We start from the raw sequence: 14,728 nt of genomic DNA, 5'->3' as shown, positions 1-14,728 counted from the left end.
GTGTCATCTACAAATGTAATGATGGTGTTGCAGTCGTGCCTGGCCGTGCAGTCATGAGTGAACAGGGAGAACAGGAGGTTAGTGAGCACACACCCTTTAGGGGCCACTGTATTGAGGATCAGCGTGGCGGATGTGTTCTTACCTACCCTTACCACCTGGGGGCGGCCTGTCAGGAACTTCAGGATTCAGTTCCAGAGGTAGGTGTTTAGTCCCAGGGTCCTTAGCTTATTGATGAGCTTTGAGGGAACTACAGTGTTGATAGCTGAGCTGTAGTCAATGAATAGCATTCTCACATAGGTGTTCCTTTTGTCCAGGTGGGAGAAGGCAGTGTGGAGTGCAATAGAGATTGCATCATCTGTGGATCTGTTGGGGTGGGATGCAAATTGGAGTGGGTCTAGGGTTTCTGGGATAATGGTGTAGATGTGAGCCATGGACAGTCTTTCTAAGCACCTCATTGCTACAGACGTGAGTGCTACGGGTTGGTAGTCATTTAGGCAGGTTACCTTAGTGATCTTGGGCACAGGCACTATGGTGATCTGCTTGAAACAAATTGGTATTACAGACTCAGACAGGGAGAGGTTGAACATGTCAGTGAAGACACTTGCCAGTTGGTCAGCGCATGCTCGCAGTACTCGTCCTGGTAATCCATCTGGCCCTGCGGCCTTGTGAATGTTGATCTGTTTAAAGGTCTTACTCACATCAGCTGCGGCTAGTGTGATTACACAGTCTTCCAGAACAGCTGGTGGCCTCATGCATGTTTAGTGGCCTCATGCATTTTTGCCACGGAGTGAGCATAGAAGTAGTTTAGCTCCTCTGGTAGGCTCGTGTCACTGGGCAGCTCTCGGCTGTCCTTCCCTTTGTGGTCTGTAATGGTTTGTAATCCATGCCACATCCTACGAGCGTCAGAGCCGGTTTAATACAATTCGATCTTAGTATTGACGCTTTGCCTGTTTGATGGTTTGTCTGAGGTCAGAGCGGGATTTCTTATAAGCTTCTGGGTTGGAGTCCCGCTCCTTGAAAGCGGAAGCTCTAGCCTTTAGCTCAGTGCGGATGTTGCCTGTAATCCATGGCTTCTGGTTGGGGTATGTATGTACGGTCACTGTGGGGATGAAGTCATCAATTCAGTTATTGATGACGCCAACGACTGATGTGGTGTACTCCTCAACATATTCCAGTCTGTGCTAGCAAAACAGTCCTGTAGCTTAGCATCTGCATCATCTAACCACTTTTTTTTTTGATCAAGTCACTGGTGCTTCCTGCTTTAATTGTTTCTTGTAATCAGGAATTGGGAGGATACAATTATGGTCAGATTTGCCATATGGAGGGCAAGGGAGAGTTTTGTACGCATCTCTGTGTGTGGAGTATAGGTGGTCCAGAGTGTTTTTCACTCTGGTTGCACATTTAACATGCTGATAGAAATTTGGTACAATGGATTTAAGTTTGCCTGCATTAAAGTCCCCAGCTACTAGGAACGCCACCTCTGGGTGAACGTTTCCTTGTTTGCTTATGGCGGAATATAGCTCATTCAATGCTCTCTTAGTGACAGCCACTGTGGTGGTATGTAAACAGCTATGACAAATACAGATAAACTCTCTAGGTAGATATTGTGGTCTACAGCTTGTCATGAGATATTCTACCTCAGGCGAGCAATAGCTCAAGACTTCCTTAGATATCGTACACCAGCTGTTATTTAGAGAAATACATAGTCCACCGCCCCTTGTCTTACCAGGCGCCGCTGTTCTATCCTGCTGGTGTAGCGTGTAACCAGCCAGCTGTATGTTGATAGTGTCGTCGTTCAGCTACGACTCTGTGAAGAATAAGATTTTACAGATTGTAGTGTTGAATTGGTTGTTTAATCTTCCGCGTAGCTCGTCAGATTAGACGTTTTCTAGCAGAATGGAGGGAAGTAGGGGGTTTATTCGATCGCCTACAAATTCTCAGAAGGCAGCCTGCCCTTTGGCCCCTTTTTCTCTGCCTCGTCTTCATGCAAATCGTGGGGATCTGGGCCTGTTCCTGAGGAAGCAGTATATTCTTCTCATCGGGCTCGTCAGTGGTGAAAAGATAAAAATGATTCTGCTAGTCCGTGGTGAGTAATCACAGTCCTGATGTCTAGAAGTTATTTTCAGACATAAGAGATGATAGCGACAACATTGTGTACAAAAAAAGCAAAAAAAGTCTGTTAAAAACAACGCAAATAAATGAACAAAAAAACAAAAAGGTTGGGGACACGTAAAACGTATGTCTTCCTCTCCGGCCCCAGAGAGGGTGATAGGGGTGATGCAATATGTAAGCACAATGTAGAAGTGACTAGGATACCATAGAATAATGTAGAGTGCAGTTTATACATACGAGTTGAGTAATGCTAGATACAGTAACATTATTAACCCTTTCACACGTACCATCATACGGGTGTGATCATTCTACAGTGGACCCTGTAGCATACGATCACACCGATGTGATTAGAACGCTTATTTTGAACTCTTGATTAGAACGGCCAGTTTTGAATGACGTAACAATCAGCATTTGAGTTGGTCACACTTTTTTCAGAAACTTTTTCCACAAACACAGTCCTTACAAAGTTATGTCCAGAATGTGAGCAGTTTATTTTTGGATGCAATGTTCAGACATTCACACAAGTATCTACAGTATAACACAATCATCTAAACCTGAACAATGTAGGCAACATTTGTCCTAGCGCTAACTGAGGAAATATGACGTAACACAAGCGGTCATATTTGTATAACTCTCGGCTGACAAACTACAATATGAATTAGCTAATAGCTATTACTATTTATAATTAATCACATCACGGGTGAGCTCACCATTGATCAAACGTATTTAGTAAAACACTCTCTAAGTCTTTCTAAGTCGAAAGTAATCTGACGATGGGTAGTTTCTGTGCGCTGCCATGCTTTTTTTCCTTTGCAAGAAAAAAAGATAATAAGAGAAGACAATATGAGTTTGTTCTCATGTTCAAGGGGTGGGTGTGTCGTCTACCATCTTTCACATCCCACCATTCATTTCCAGAAGTCGTCAAAACATGAGTGAACCCTTACTCACCTCATTTTGTTATAACATCTTTGGTCCAACAGACGATTACGTGAAACCCAGAATGCAATGTATGTCAACAAACATGGCTCCACACACAGCTGGAATTAGTTTAGCTCATCATAATCAGTACAACTTTCAAAAAAGTATTTTACACATATAGTATGTGTGTTAATAGAATTTATATGTTTAAATTAATGATTAGAATATTCCACCCTGAAACCATATAATTGTATGAAATTGATTAGAATAATACAATTATTATTAATGATGTGTGTAGTTTTAGTCAGTAAAATTATAATTAATGATGTATGTAGTTTTAGTCAGAATTAGGGTAAAACAATATATCTGTATAAGATGTCTTTATAGTATCTTAAACAGACTATCTGAGCAAAATTCGGTGCCGACCTTGGCTAGGGGCCACTAAGAGATTTGGGAGAGGGCAGGGAGTACTTCTCACGGCCTCCCTAATCTTGGGGGAGGACAGGGAGTGCTTCTCCCGGTCTCTGTAATCTTTGTCGGCTGGGTAGTGATACAGAATGTGTGTAGGATACCTACTGTTTGTGTGTATGTATGTGCCTATGATATCTACTGTTTTTGTGGACTTCAGAACGTTCTCGTGAATAAACTTTACTACTATAAACTTTACCTTTTGCATAAGCTGAGTCTTTGACTAATTATTATTAAACCCATGGTCTTACAAACCTCGAGGATTGGTCAAAGCTATTGATTGATTGTTATTATCATTGGGAATGAAAATTCTCGTGACAATGTGCCCATTACAATCTATGCAAGAATCGAAATGCATGATTTGTCACCGGGAATTGAAAACGTGACTAAAACAGTAAATATATAAATAATTACCACACAAAACATTTTCTGATAGTGATTTATTGATACAAGTGGCGCGTGCCGGCAGCCAATCACATAACCTCTCACTCTGAGCCATTCAGTGTTGTTGTTTATGTATGTAGCTATTGAGATAAAATGTAGCATTAGCAATGTCTTTCAAAAGGAGAAAACTCACAAATGTCGAAATTCTGGAGATTTTTTAAAATTCTGACAATGAGTCTGAGTATGAAAGTCAGGAATCAGATTCTGAAAGTCACTGTGAGGGGCTGCCACCCAACCTTGTAGCCATTGAGAACCCTGAAACTGAGGATCCCTTGTCCACTGAGGAAGTACCAGGTCCCTTTGAAGATGCTGGTGGTGATGGAGGCAGACAGACAGTGGATGAAGTACAGGAGTTCTGTGGTAGCTGGAAGGCCGTCAGCCATTTCATCCCTCCTGGCCCTGCTGTTTGCTTTGATGAGTCCCAATCTGGAGTACTACGCCTCTTGCTGTTTACAACTGAGAGAGAGAGACAGAGTGCTTCAAGATGTTTCTGACAGAGAAGCTGGTGGGAGACATAGCAGAGACCAATCGCTATGCCTTGGAGCTACAGGAGAAGAGAGAGCCAGGAGTGGGGGGGGGGGGGGGGGGGGGGGCAACCACAATTAGTGAAATGTATACCTTCCTCGTGACAGTCCTCATGGGGATAGTAAAGAAGAACTCCATAAGAGAATACTAGAGCACAGATCCTATGTTTGCAACTCCCTTCTTTGCCACACTCTTTTCCCAAGATTGCTTTCTAGTTCTGCTGCGATGCCTACACTTCGTCAACAATGCTACTGCCATCCTAAATGACCCGTTATATAAAATAAGAAATCTTCTTATCAGCCTAACATCAGCATTTGGTCAGGTCTTTGTGCCATACAAGGACCTATGCGTTGATGTTATGGAAAGGTAGGCTGGCGTTCCGTCAATATATTCCATCCAAAAGGCACAGGTTTGGGGTCAAGTTCTTTGTCATGTGCGATGTGAAGACAAGATTTGTCCAGGACATTGTAGTTTACACAGAGTCCACCACTGATATCCAACATTATGAGGGGCTTGGAGTGTCCGGGTCCTTGGTGATGACCATGCTGGCTCCTCATCTAGGCAAGGGACACACTTTTTATGTGGACAATTGGTACACCAGTCTCACACTCTTGAAGCATCTGCTCTCCAACAGCACAGGGGCCTGTGGCACAGTCAGGTCAAACAGGAAGGGGATGCCAGCATTCGGATGCAGGAAGATGGAGAGGGGAGGTGGAGTTCAAGGAGGACGGTCAACAGCTGGCAGTAAAGTTTCATGACAAACGAGACGGTGGACCACCTGACGGGAGAGAGAACAATCCAACCAGACTGCGTGCTTGACTATAACCTCATAATGGGGGCAGTGGATAAGGCGGACATGATAAACAGCCTTGTGGAATGCTCTCGGAAAACGACAAAGTGGAATAAGAAGAAAGGTTTCCATCTGATCGACACCGCTGCCCTCAACGGTCACATAGTTCACCATCAACTAACAGGTGAGATGATTACTGAACAAGGTATTTTTGTAATTGGACGTACAGTTCACATACAAATCCATTATGCAATTATAGTGACAACATCTCACCCACCTACCCACTGCCTTCCCTCATCCTCCCCACTCCCTCATAGGTAAAGTAATGAACTACCAAAAGTACAGAGAGAACCTCATGAGAGAGCTGCTGGAGGAGCACCACACCCCTCGGAACCCATCCACTGGGGGCCGTCCTGCTGCGGACAATCCCCTACGCCTCACTGCACGGCATTTTCCCTGCAAAGTCCCTCAAACTGCTGCTCAAGGTAGTCACACACGGAGGCACTGCAAAGTCTGCCTGTCTGGCACCAGGAGAAGTAAGCAGAGGAAGATGACAAAATACATGTGTTTAGCTTGTGACACACCTCTATGTGTTTCACCATGCTTTGGGGAGTATCATATGCTCAAGCCCTATTGAGCACATCTGCAGCAATTAGTGACTGACTGACCTGACACGTGACTTGACAGGTGACCTGCCATACCTTTAGAGATGGGGGTGGAAATGCAGTTGTTGTTCAGTCACTGCATGAATATTAAATATAGGTTATGCATATTCAGTTTTTTCCCCTCTAGTTAAACAAGTTGTTGAACCAACCACCACCAATGCTGCAATATTACATACTGTATTGGCCTATGTGTTTTCTGCTGTGTTTTCTTCCAGTAAAACTGTTCAGGAGTGTACACTAGCATACAAAAGCTGGCCTCAATCTTCAGCTCGAAAGATGTCCCGCTCGAGTTCCAGTTATGATATTGGCAAATACTGTTTGTGGTTTCTGAAAGTACAGAATAAAGAGGAATTATTCATTAGAATACAATCTAAGGATATAGCAATAAAAACCCACCCAAATCACACCCTGACCAAACCAAAAAGAGACATAAAAAAGGCTCTCTAAGGTCAGGGTGTGACAGGTACCTCGCGTGTCTGCGGTAATAAGAAATATACACAAATATATTATGCTCCGTACACACCGTGAGCTACAGTAGAAACGGTATAACACAACATACAGAAACAATGATAAAGTAACAAGGCACTTACTTTGATAGAAACGCAGCCTGGATTTGAACCAGGGAGTCTGTAGTGACGCCTCTAGTACTGAGATGCCGTGCCTTTGACTGCTGCGCCATTTGGGAGTCCTAAGGCCAGGATAGTTTCAAAATACAACACAAGCTAATACTTCTCTGATGCGATTAGCATTGTTTTACAGAGCTAATAGAAGATTGTGGCTAGCTACATAAGCACTATTGAATATAACACCATAAAGGTTATGAAATGAGTAGCGTTACCTCACGTGTCCATGGTTATAAGGAATGCACACAAATATATTATGCTCCATACATACAGTAAGCTACAATAGAAATGACATACAGAAACTATTACAACGTAATACGGCACGTACTTTGACAGAAACGCACACATTTCCAAAGTTATTATTAGTAACGAAAACAACAATGACTGTGATGCGGGCAACAGATGGAAAATGTGAACACGTGTGTGCAGATCCTGTTCTGACGGGAGATGCGCAAGTGTCTGCAGACTTGAACAGCACAAACAATTGGGAAGTGCTTGGGGAATTTTGTCCGAGTCAGGAATGTCCTAAAAATGAATTGTCCGCAGAAGTAAAAAGGACTATTTTTATGTGAATGAATGAGGAGGCGGAACACACCTCAATTCAAAACTTGTTAGAAAATCATTTGAAATTGATGTTGAAACAGCCTATGAATAAAAACAGGCTAAGTGCCTTGGTTTGAGGGCAATATACTGCTGTGTAACAATCACATTATGGTGTGGAGAGAACGTTCAAACATCACGAGCATAAAAAACTCATGCTGGGGCAACTGTTAGAGATTGTTGGAACTCACGTATGAAAAGGTTAAAGTGGCTAGTGATCCATTTCTAAAAGTGGACATTGATTTCTAATCTATGTCTATAGGCAGCCGCCTCTGTTTAGCAGTCTGATGGGATAGAAGCTGTTTTTCAGTCTCTCGGTCCCAGCTTTGATGCACCTGTACTGACCTTGCCTTCTGGATGATAGAGGAGTGGGTGGTTGATGTCCTTCATCATCTTTTTGGCATTCCTATGGCATCGGGTGCTGTATGTGTCTAGGAGGGCAGGAAGTTTGCCCCCGGTAATGCGTTGGGCAGACCGCACCACCATCTGGAGAGCTTTGCGGTTGTGGGAGGTGCTGTTGACGTACCAGGCGGTGATACAGCCCGACAGGATGCTGTCAATTGTGCATCTGTAAAGTTTTGTGAGGGTTTTAGGTGTTAAGACAAATTTCTTTATCCTCCTGAGGTTGAAGAGGTGCTGGTGCGTCTTCTTCACCACACTGTCTGTGTGGGTGGACCATTTCAGTTTATCATTGATGTATATGCCGAAGAACTTGAAGCTTTCCACCTTTTCCACTGTGGTCCCATCCATGTGGATAGGGAGGTGCTTCCTCTGCTGTTTCCTGAAGTCCACGATCATCTCCTTAGTTTTGTTGATGTTGCGTGAGAGGTTATTTTCCTGGCACCACACTATCAGAGCCCTCAACTCCTCCCTGTAGGCTGTCTTATCGTTGTTGGTAATCAAGCCTATCAATGTTGTGTCATCTGCAAACTTGATGATTGAGTTGGAGGCATGGGTGAACAGGGAGTACAGGAGGGGGCTGAGCACTCACTCTTGCAGGGCCCCAGTGTTGAGGATCAGCGAAGAGGAGGTGTTGTTTCCTACCTTCACCACCTGTGTGCGACCCATCAGGAAGTCCAGGACCCAGTTGCACAGGGCGGGGTTCAAACCCAGGTCCTCAATCTAGATGATGAGCTTGGAGGGTATTATGGTGTTGAACGCTGAGCTATAGTTAAAGAACAGCATTCTAACATAGGAATGCCTCTTGTCCAGATGGGACAGGGCAGTGTGCAGTGTGGTGGATCTATTGGGGCAGTAAGCAAATTGAAATGGGTCTAGGGTGGTAGGTAAGGTGGAGGTGATATGATCCTTGACAAGTCTCTCACACCACTTCATGATGACAGAGGTGAGTGCTAGGGGGCGATAGTAATTTAGTTAAATTACCTTTGCTTTCTTAGGTACGGGGACAATGGTGGCCATCTTGAAGCATGTGGGGACAACAGACTGGTATATGGAAAGATTGAATATATCTGAAAACACAGATATATTCTCCATTATAATCCCAGTCCCCATTAAAAATAAAAACAGTTGCTGGAGCCAGGTAGAGTATCTGTATTGACCAGTGCTACCCAGAGTGCAATGCAGAGTGCAGTTGATATTTCATGGCAAACTTTCCAGCAAAGAGTTGACAGACTGTCCCACCACATCTGATTCTTCACAGAGAACAAGTAAACTCTTAAGTGCATTGTCACAAGCTCTGTAGAATGATGTTGCTGTGGTTACTCATAAATCACAAATACACGCTGTCCCATTTTGCCATTTGTTATAACATCATATGCACAGTTGGTGGTGAAAGTATTCACCCCCCTTGGCATTTTTCCTATTTTGTTGCCTTACAACCTGGAATTAAAATTGAATTTTGGGGGGTTTGTAGGAACACCTTCCTAATATTGACTTGCATCCCCCTCCCCCTTTTGCCCTCAGAACAACTTCAATTCAGCAGGGCATGGACTCTACGTGGTATCAAAATCGTTCCACATGGATGCTGGCCCATGTTGACTCCAATGTTTCCCACAGTTATGTCAAGTTGCCTTGATGTCTTGGGGTGGTGGACTGTTGTTGATACACACATGAAACTGTTGAGCATGAAAAACCAGCAGCGTTGCAGTTCTTGACACACAGAAACCGGCGCACCTGACACTTACTAACATACCCCATTCAAAGGCACTTAAATATGTTGTCTTGCTCATTCACCTTCTGAATGGTACACATACACAATCTGTCTCAATTGTCTCAAGCCTTAAAAATCATTTTTGAACATGTCCCCTCCCCTTCATCTACAGTGATTAAAGTGGATTTAACAAGTGATCAATAATGGATCACAGCTTTCACCTGGATTCACCTGGACAGTCTGTCATGGAAAGAGTGTTCCTAATATTTTGTACACGGAGTGTACATACGTGTAGTGTAGGACAGTATGCTTCACTTATAGCATTACATGAACAGGTGAATACATGGTCACATTCCAGAGCTTTACATTGCATAAACACAACTGGCTTATCCAGTTACCCCAAGGCGAGGCATTGATTGGATTTTAGTCTCCACTCACTGTGTATGGGTACCCCCTGGATGGACATACAACCACCAGAAAAGAGAGATGTAGATAGAGGAAGAAAAGGTACAAGCCCTACATGTCTCCCTAATGATGAGGGGGCCTCCTAGGTGCAGTGAGCTGTCACTAAGAGTTGCTGACGTGTGAGAGCTTTAACACGGCAGGCCCACATCCATAGAGTCGTGTAGACAGTTGGATATGAGAAATATCACAGAGAAACCTGCATGTTTCTGTTATCATCTTTGGCATGATTCTTTTATATATATTTTTTTATCCCATTGACAAATTCAGTATTTCACAGAATCCATCAGTAATGCTGGTGGCAAGACTGACTCCAGAATCATAATTGTGATTGCGTTTAACCTGCTAATGATGATAACGTAACGATGACATGGCAAAGGCATCTTCTCTCAATGATGCAAAGTAAGGAGGAGAGGAGAGGACAGGTGAAGACTGAAGAGTCATGTTCTGCTTTTAAAGCAGGCAAAATGCTAGAAATACTCAGATAAATATGACTTGTGCAAACAGAACCATGCAGAGGTTTGCTTCGTCACTTCTTCATCTCTCTTTTTTCCTCCTTCTCCTGTTCCCACAACACACTACTCTGAACACTTGCTGGTGTCACGCTACACTGCACATTTGCTAGTCCCCATTTTTGGGAAACGGGGATTATGCAGTCTGAAAAGGTCTTGTGCTTAATTATTTTATGATCTGTCTCAAAGGTAGAACTGCATGGCGGACGGTAGGGCCATTTCTGTTGATGAATGTAGGAAAGCTGCGAATAATTTCAGTGAGAAAGGACATATGAGTCACATTTTATCAGCAAGGTTTCAGCTGAAGAAAGAGCACAATGTAAACGTATGATGATTTCCCCATCCCCTTTGTCTCTCATGTACATTGAAAATATGCCAATCAATCTGTGCCCATGGTAGCCACCTCCACCCCACTGTCACAGCTATACAAATAGCTAAGGTGCACTGCTGGTTTGGCTCCGTAGCCTCTATCAAGTAATGAGGCCTGAAATGAAATGCAGAGCATTTGGCAATAAAGGCTGCCATTCTATACTCCTTTCTGTGCTTTGGTGTGATTAATGAATGTAGAAATGTTCAGATAAGGTTTAGCTCTTTTGGCAGAGAGTCTGCATGTATATTTTCCTTTGACTACTCTCTATATAGAATGTAATCTAGTGTACAGTATGTCACACACTAACCTACACTACATGACCAAAAGTATGTGGACACCTGCTTGAACATCACAACAACACATTACTATGGAATCGGTCACCCCTTTGCTGCTATAACAGCCTCCACTCTTCTGGGAAGGCTTTCCACTAGATGTTGGAACAATGCTGTGGAGACTTGCTTCCATTCAGCCACAAGAGCATTAGTGAGGTCAGGCACTGATGTTGGGCGATTAGGCCTGGCTCGCAGGCGGCATTCCAATTCATCCCAAAGGTATTCAATGGGGTTGTGGTCAGGGCTCTGTGCCAGTCAAGTTCTTCCACACCGATCTCGACAAATAATTTCTGTATGGACTTTGCTTTGTGCAAGGGTGCATTGTCATGCTGAAATAGGAAATGGCCTTCCCAAAACTTTTGCAACAAAGTTGGAAGCACAGAATCGTCTAGAATGTTATTATATGCTGTAGTGTTAAGATTTCCATTCACTGGAACTAAGGAGTCTGAACCATGAAAAGCAGCCCCAGACCATTATTCATCATCCACCAAACTTTACAGTTGTATAATTTGCATTTGGTCAGGTAGCGTTCTCCTGGCATCTGCCAAAGCAAGATTTGTCCGTCGGACTGCCAGATGGTGAAGCGTGATTCATCAATCCAGAGAACGCTTTTCCACTACTCCAGTGTCCAATGGCAGTGAGCTTTACACCACTTCAGCCGACGCTTGGCATTGCGCATGGTGATCTTAGGCTTGTGTCCGGCTGCTCTGCCATAGAAACCCATTTTATGAAGCTCCCGACTAACAGTTATTCTGCTGACATTGCTTCCAGAGGCAGTTTGGAACTCAGTAGTGAATGCTGTAACCGAGGACAAATTATTTTTACAAACTGCTTATTTCAGCACTCGGCGGTCCCTTTCTGTGAGCTTGTGTGGCCTACAACTTTGCGGCTGAGCCGTTGTTGCTCCTAGAGGTTTCCACCTCACAATAACAGCACTTACAGTTGACCAGGACAGCTCTAGCTAGGCAGAAAATTGTTGAACTGACTTGTTGGGAAGGTGGGATCCTACGACGGTGCCACATTGAAAGTCACTGAGCTCTTCAGTAAGGCCATTCTACTGTCAATGTTTGTCTGTGGAGATTGCATGGCCGTGTGCCCGATTTTATACACCTGTCAGCAACGGGTGGGGCTGAAATAGCCAAATTTAAAGCAGAATTTAAAGGTCCACATACTTTTGTATATATTGTCTATATGATTGTGAATATATACTATTGTTCAGCAATGTATATTGTTAGAGATATTTCTGAGTGACTGAGAACCAGGGAAACTCTCACAACTGTAGGGGATTCCTGTTAATCGTATTGAAAATATGGCTAATCAAGATCAAACTTGGCATCCTCTCACCAGTATCTCTTTTTGTCCAGTTGTATTGAACTCAAACAATCGACACAATATCCTCGAGTGTTACTTGCTGCATGTTTGCCATTGTAATTCGTCTGTGATTACATTTTTTCGGCAAAGGAAATAATTTAGTGAAGTGTCTCTTCTTGTTTGTCTTTCTCTCAGAGGCACAATTTGCACAGGTGAACTGCTGCAATGCTTCTGTTTGGTCCTTGTTTTTTCAGAGGGAACAACATAAAATGGAAAACAAATGTACAATTAAGATTAAGAGAATGAGTGAAACAGTTTTATGGTTTTTGTTTAGTTTTTTTCCTTTCTGAAACTAATAGGTGGATAACGTTGCTCCGGTGCCTACAGTGGCTTGCGAAAGTATTCACCCCCCTTGGAATTTGTCCTATTTTATTGCCTTCCAACCTGGAATTAAAATTGATTTTTGGGGGGGTTTGTATCATTTGATTTACACAACATGCCTACTACTTTGAAGATGCAAAATATATTTTATTGTGAAACAAACAAGAAATAAGTTTTAAAAAAACCTTTTGCGGCAATTACAGCTGCAAGTCTCTTGGGGTATGTCTCTATAAGCTTGGCACATCTAGCCACTGGAATTTCTGCCCATTCTTCAAGGAAAAACTGCTCCAGCTCCTTCAAGTTGGATGGGTTCCGCTGGTGTACAACAATCTTTAAGTCATACCACAGATTCTCAATTGGATTGAGGTCTGGGCTTTGACTAGGCCATTCCAAGACATTTTAATGTTTCCCCTTAAACCACCCGATTGTTGCTTTAGCAGTATGCTTAGGGTCATTGTCCTGCTGGAAGGTGAACCTCAGTCCCAGTCTCAAATCTCTGGTAAACTGAAACAGGTTTCCCTCAAGAATTTCCCTCCATCGTTCCTTAAATTCTGACCAGCTTCCCAGTCCCTGCCGATGAACAACATCCCCACAGCATGAGGCTGCCACCACCATGCTTCACTGTGGGGATGGTATTCTTGGGGTGATGGGAGGTGTTGGGTTTGCGCCAGACATAGTTTTTCTTGATGGCCAAAAAGAAAAATTTTAGTCTCGTCTGACCAGAGTACATTCTTCTATATGTCTGGGGAGTCTCCCACATGCCTTTTGGCGAACACCAAACATGTTTGTTTATTTTTTTCTGGCCACTCTTCCATAAAGCCCAGCTCTGTGGAGTGTACGGCTTAAAGTGGTCCTATGGACAGATACTCCAATCTCCTTCAGGGTTATCTTCGGTCTCTTTGTTGCCTCTCTGATTAATTCCCTCCTTACCTGCTCCGTGAGTTTTGGTGGGTGGCCCTCTCTTGGCAGGTTTGTTGTGGTGCCATATTCTTTACATTATTTAAATAATGGACTTAATGATGCTCTGTGGGATGTTCAAAGTTTTGGATATTTTTTTATAACCTAACCCTGATCTGTACTTCTCCACAAATTTTTCCCTGACCTGTTTGGAGAGCTCCTTGGTCTTCATAGTATTGCGTGCTTGGTGGTGCCCTTTGCTTAGTGGTGTTGCAGACTCTGGGGCCTTTCAGAACAGGTGTATATATACGGAGATCATGTGACAGATCATGTGACACTTAGATTGCACACAGGTGGACTTTATTTAACTAATTATGTGACTTCTGAAGGTAATTGGTTGCACCATATCTTATTTAGGGGCTTCATAGCAAAGGGGTGAATACATGCACGCTCAACAATTTTTTTAAATAAGTAATTTTTTTCATTTCACTTCACCAATTTGGACTATTTTGTGTGTGTCCGTTACATGAAATCCAAATCCATATATATTTAAATTACAGGTTGTAATGCAACAAAATAGGAAAAACGCCAAGGGGGTGAATACTTTTGCAAGGCACTGTAGTAATTCTTGACACATTCTAGCCATTCCCTTACTCTGCTGCCCCGATCAGTTTTTAGAATCGTACTTTTTTAAGCTATACAGGGGCCTGCCGCCATCAATATAAATGCAAATAAACCGTGGGGCACCGAGAGGCCGTGGTGTGGTTTTGTCATGATAATATTATAGGTTTGCCTTAGAGGAAGGTTCAAGTCTATGTATTGAGCTGCAGATGAGGGCCATGCTTTGAAGATCTAACACATTATCCCAAGTGGAAACACATGAAAAGGCAATGATTCTTTAGCGGGAAGATCATAAGGCCTGAAAGACTCATTTTTGATTCACCAAGACTGGGAGGGTGCCAAAAACAATGAGATATCAAGTAAACAGTGCAGAGGAGGGTCAGCTTTGTATAGTCTTGTAAATAGTAGTGTCTTTGGTGCCTGTGTTTATTTTGCACATCAACTGGGGGCTATAGAGTCATAACAGTCAAAGAGTCATGTGCCATGATGTGTAGATTGAGATGTAATGCATGGAAAGCTAAATGCATTCATTGCTTATTACAAGTCAAACCTGTTAATGCTCTCTCATACGCCTCCCTCTCCCACGA

This window comes from Oncorhynchus mykiss, chromosome 6, assembly GCF_013265735.2.
Source record: "Oncorhynchus mykiss isolate Arlee chromosome 6, USDA_OmykA_1.1, whole genome shotgun sequence".
NCBI classification, from domain to species: Eukaryota; Metazoa; Chordata; class Actinopteri; order Salmoniformes; family Salmonidae; genus Oncorhynchus; species Oncorhynchus mykiss.
This window is presented reverse-complemented; position numbering follows the sequence as displayed.